The following is a 6170-nucleotide window of genomic DNA, read 5'->3' as shown; positions in this document are numbered from 1 at the left end:
TTTTCACTAAAAGAGTTAATGGAGAACTATTTGTATGCCAAATTTATGTTGATGATATCATATTTGGATCGACTAACCCTCATTTTAGTGAGAAGTTTGGAAAGCTAATGTCGGAGAAGTTTGAGATGTCAATGATGAGTGAACTCAAATTCTTTCTTGGGTTGCAAATAAAGCAAACTAAGGAAGATACTTTTGTCTCTCAAACGAAGTACACTAAGGACTTATTCAAGAAGTTCAATATGCAAGAATGCAAAGGTATGTCTACACCCATGCCTACTAGTGGACATCTTGATTTGACCAAAGATGGTGAACCGGTTGATCAAAAGGTTTATGGCTCTATGATTGGTTCATTGTTATACCTATCTGCTTCACGTCCCGATATTATGCTAAGTGTGTGCATGTGTGCAAGATATCAAGCTGCTCCTAAAGAATGTCATCTTAAGGCTGTGAAAAGGATAGTGAGATACTTAATACATACACCAAATTTTGGCATTTGGTATCCTAAGAGGGCCTATTTCGATCTTGTTGGCTACTCTAACTCAGACTATGCCGGAGACAAGGTTGATAGAAAGTCCACTTCGGGTACTTGTCAATTTCTTGGTAGATCTCTTGTGTCTTGGTCCTTCAAGAAACAAAACTCGGTATCCTTATCTACCGCCGAAGCGGAGTACATAGCCGCTGGTTCATGTTGTGCTCAATTACTTTGGATGACCCAAACTCTTAAAGATTATGGGATATATGTGAGACATGTTCCATTGCTTTGTGACAATGAAAGTGCTATCAAAATTGGACATAATCCTGTGTAACATTCTCGAACTAAGCATATTGAAGTTCGTCATCATTTCATTCGAGATCATGTTGCTAAGGGTGACATTGATCTTAAGCATGTTCGCACCGAAAAGCAATTAGCAGATATATTCACTAAACCTCTTGATGAGAAAGTGTTTTGCAGGTTGAGAGGAGAATTGAACATCATATATGCTTCAAACTTGGAGTAGGAACTCCATTGGATACATGCAAGACATGAGCTTATGACTAATCCTTGATATTTCTCTTATGATGGAAATCTTATGTCTTGGATATATTTGCATCTTGCATGTTATCTAACCCATGTAGGTACTTGGTTGAATCAAATTCCATGAGATTGTAACCTACTCACATCTTGAGCAATCTCTACATCACCAAGTCTCTATACAAAGGTGGTTGAAGACAAGGTAGCACAAAACCATTCAAACATATCCTTTGACAAATTCTATGTTGAGCTTCATGATTTTCATTTTTGGATACACAAGTGCTCTTCCTTGCAAGAACTAACCCATGTAGGTAGATGGACTCAAATTCCAAGTGGTGCTCCCAACTCTTGATGAGCTACATCAACCTTGAGCAACCCACACAAGTTCAACTACATGATCAACACCACCAACCAAGGTATGTTATTCCATCTTAGAGAAGCTTTATCCGAGTCATGAGCTAAAGCAACTCGACAAGATGTGAATACATCAAGATGCTTAAACGAAAAATGGTAACCCCATTTTGAGCTTAAACGATGAGTATGACCTATGATCAAGTGATCTCACTTGACTCCTAAGTCAATATACTCTAACATAGGTGACTTTGCCGCCGACCATCTCTAGATGAAGTTCTCTTGTGTTCGTCTTTGTGTTTTTTGCATTTGTCTCATGCATATTTGTTTCCCCTTTCAAAAAAAAACTTCATCTAGATTTCTTTTTTTTCTTTTCTGTTTGCTCTGCATTTTATGCATCAATTAATTACATATGATTTAGTTAATTCCTTGCAAATCTTTGTGAGATCTTATTAGTCTAGTGAGCTGAGGTGACAAGTGTTTTCTCTGCAATGAACTCGGTTCCACCGATTAGGTATTTTCGGTCCAACCGAATTCTTTCGGCACAACCGAAGCATACAACTCGGTGCCACCGATTTCACCACAGGAAAAACAGTTTGCCACTTATTCTGTGATTCTTCTGATCCAGCTCCACTCAATGAATCTTGTCCTCTAACAAGCATCACATCTTTATCAAGTGCTTTATGTTGTGACTCAAGGATCAAACCCATTCACGACAAATTCCCGAGGGAGAGAGAGAGAGATCACATCTTTATCAAGCCCTTCTTGGAAATTGATGTCAAAGGGGGAGAGAGAGATCACATCAAAGCTTATCATTTTAGAGAGAGTATCACCTTCTCAGGGGGAGAGAGATCCTTCAGGGAGAGATCTCCAGGGGGAGAGAATGCTAGTAGAAAGTATTTCTCAAGGATCCCAGATGCTTGGGGTTCAAGAGGAGAGATGCCACAAGTCTTCTTGAGGGGAAAGACATGTTCATATGTGCTTACTTGCATTAGTTTGCATTAGCTCTGTTCATTTATATCTTTCAACTCTGATTTTCTGTTCCCTATCTTCTCCTAGTATCCCATGTTAGATTCAGGGGGAGCAAGACATTTAAGGGAAAGACATCGTCAAATTCATTGCATATATTTACTCTTGGGGACATGTCTAATCAAATGTGGTACTTAGTACTCACTCTCTACATGTCATCCCAGTCTTGGTATTCTTGTGGTTTCTTCCTTTTGCTCTGGCTAGTAGATGTATCCGTGTTATCTAACCTTGTTTACACAGGTCCATTCCATCCTAAGCCTACTCAAGACTACAAGGTAAGTATATGCATCACAATCATGTGTATGAGGAATTCTTGTTGATGTACATACTGTTTGCAAGGACTCATGAGCATGAAGGTATTTCCTTTAATACTTTTTGCTCTGATGCATATGGCCAAGATACATGTAACACATTGCCTGCTCTATCATGGTTATGCTCTCGCATGCTTCTATATTTCATATTCACATGATCGCATACATGTAGGGGGAGCCTATGCTTGTTACATGTCTTTCCAAAGCTTTACTTGCTATTCTTCATATCCTTATCTAAAGCTTTGATGTATGTTGTCATCAATTACCAAAAAGGGGGATATTGAAAGCACAAGTGCTCCCTAGGTGGTTTTGGTAATTAATGTCAACATATCTCTTGTTGGACTAACACTTTTATCTAGTATTTTTCATACAAGTTCAACAGTGGAGTGGCATGGACTAAAGGATGTGGGAACTCCTTCAAGATGCTAAGGACAAAGAATTGGCTAAAGCTTCAAGCTCAAGACTCTTCATTTTACATTTCAGTGATCCAAGATCACATTGAGTCTATAGGAAAAGCCAATACTATCAAGGAGGGATGAGGTGTTGCTTAATGAGCCTCTTGATTCATGTGCTTAGTGATATGCTCCAAAACCCTCAGCTACTTTCTCACATCCACAAATGACCTAAACCTAAAACCAAAATCGGCTACACCGATTCCTTCTATCCGGCGCCAACGAGTTTGGATGTCTTAGCCACTGCCACAAACCCTAGGCAAATCGGTCTTACCGATAGGGATCTCGGTCTCACCGAGATGGGATTGTAATCTCTCCGTGTATGTCCATTATCAAAATCGGTCTCACCGAGTTTGAGCAATCGGTACTACCGAGATTACAATGCAAACTCTCTAGTTAACTCATTACCAAAATTGGTCACACCGAGTTTGACTAATCGGTCCCACCGAGTTTGCCTGACCAACTCTCTGGTTAGCTAATTACCAAAATCGGTCCCACCGAGTTTGTGTAATCGGTCTCATCGAGATTACGTTATGCCCTAACCCTAACCGAGTCGGTCCTACCGGGTTGCATTTCGGTCCCACCAAAAATCCTAACGGTCACTAGGTTTACTAAATCGGTTTGACCGAGTTTGTTGATTTGGTCCTACTGTCGTGGGAATGACTCCGACAGTAAGAGAGGGGTAGGATAACGGAGCATGATCTACCGAGATGCATATGGGTGGCACGGTGGTTTTAGCGAGTTCGGGCCTCTCACGGTGGAGATAACAACCCTACGTCTCGTGCTCCGGAGAGGCTTTGTTTTATCTGAGTATATATCCGGAGATTACAATGTGTGTGTGAGAGAGAGGAACGGATCCCCATGCCTGAGCTAAGTCTTGAGAGTAATGGTGAAAAAGAGAGAGAGGTGGAAGAAAAAGCCCCCTTGTCTAGTGGTGGGGGGTGGCTTATATAGAGTGCGCCACCCCCTCACCTCCTATGTTACAAAGTGGGGTATGAATGCCATAATGCCAGCCCTCTATTAAGCCCTCACTATTAGAAAGATGCCGACTGCCTTGCTGCCTGCTGGTCTTCGTATATCCGAGTGAGTCGTACGGTCGAGTGGTGAGCCGTCATCCGAGTGGATGGTATGCTGCTTGTCCGAGTGGATAGTGTGTCTGTATGAAATTGACCTGGACCCACATGTTGTGTGGGCCCCATGCTTCATGATATTTCGACCCTTCGTGGGCCTACCTGTTATGTATATCCCCAATATTAGCCCCCGAATCGATTGCGATTTTGCAGAACGAGTTGGTGTAAGACACAGTTTGGTCCGAGTGATTACAGAAATACTCGGTACATGTCGCCGCGCTTTCAGACAACCAAGGTTTGAACAAAATCTCAATGGATTCCGGCACCATGCTTTCCGACTAATCGAGGTAAGCGTCTGTGAGGAGCAACTTGGTGACATTCGTTCATCTCTCGGGAGAGGTTTAACTCGTGATCTGAGTATGGGCGTGTCATTAAATCTGTGCAACCAGATTGACACATGGACTGCTCTTTTAGAGAGATGCCATTCTTATCCCGGAGGAACGCCAATACGAGTCGGTTTCAGATCCACACTTGTGAGTTTCACGCTTTGAGTCCTAGAAGAAGGTTCAAAACAGGTCCATGGAGGAGCGTTAAACTCGCCTTATAGAATTTTTTGGAGTGATTTGGAGCTGGGCCTACATCGAATAACTGATTACTCGGAACTTCTTCACGCCTGGAACGTGTCTTTTTTGTTGTTTGGCCGTCACTCGGGTTGGGCGAACCGTTCCGAGTGGATACCATTCCAGTGGGGGCACGCTGAGTGCACCCACTGGGTGTAGTCCCCGAGACTGCTGTCGACTGCGGGCAGTCGGCGGGAGTCTTAGAGCCTGTCTTTTTGTTGTTGTTTGGCCGTCACTCGGGTTGGGCGGACCGTTCCGAGTGGATATCATTCCAGTGGGGGCACGCTGAGTGCACCCACTGGGTGTAGTCCCCGAGACTGCTGTCGACTGCGGGCAGTCGGCGGGAGTCTTAGAGCCTGTCTTTTTGTTGTTGTTTGGCCGTCACTCGGGTTGGGCGGACCGTTCCGAGTGGATACCATTCCAGTGGGGGCACGCTGAGTGCACCCACTGGGTGTAGTCCCCGAGACTGCTGTCGACTGCGGGCAGTCGGCGGGAGTATGAGAGAACTAAAACTCTTCTTAGCTGGTACTGATCGAACTTGTTCTTCTCTGACTCGGAGGTCGAGTAATACTGGAGATAGGTTTGCATCAAGCAAAATGTTTCTTTCTGAGTCCTCTTCCAGTGGGGGCACGCTGAGTGCACCCACTGGGTGTAGTCCCCGAGCCTCTGTCGGACTAGATGAGTCTGGCAGAGGGTTTAAGTCTCTCGGTAAACCTCCATGCAGTTGGCATGGCAAATATCTTTGTCTGGAATTGAATCAATCGGATGGATGCGTAACGAGGTGGTTGTACGAACGATGAGTAAGGTCGCCTGTACGATTCAGCGATGGCGCTTCATTTTTACCCTTTTGCATGAAAAGGGGTATTTATCCAAGTGGACGTGCTTCACTTATAGATCTTCGGCGAACCGAGCATGTATGGTCAGAAGAATATCTTGATGTGATCAACAGGTTGACCAAATGGGCGTAACCCCTGAGGGTGACATGGCCAACTGCCGCGCGTAGCCCCCGAGTGATGCTCGAAGGAGGTAAGCTTGCTACAGAGTGTGATATGAGGTTTGACCATATGAGTAACTTAGCCGTTCCCGTGCTAGGGGTGTAGAGGTAAAGACATGTCCAACTGATGGTGACGCGCGGGGCGGCTGAGGGGCGAGGACGTGTATAACCGAGTGGCGCCGCGCGGGGCGGGCGAGTGGTGAAGACGTGCAGAACCAAGTGGCGATGCGCGGGGCGGCCGAGTGGTGAAGACGCACACAACCGAGTGGAGACGCGCGGGGCGGACGAGTAATGAAGACATGCGCAACCGAGTGGCGACGCGCGGGGCGGC

The sequence above is a fragment of the Triticum dicoccoides genome, chromosome 1B (assembly GCF_002162155.2).
Source record: "Triticum dicoccoides isolate Atlit2015 ecotype Zavitan chromosome 1B, WEW_v2.0, whole genome shotgun sequence".
NCBI lineage: Eukaryota > Viridiplantae > Streptophyta > Magnoliopsida > Poales > Poaceae > Triticum > Triticum dicoccoides.
Note: the sequence above shows the minus strand (reverse complement) of the source record.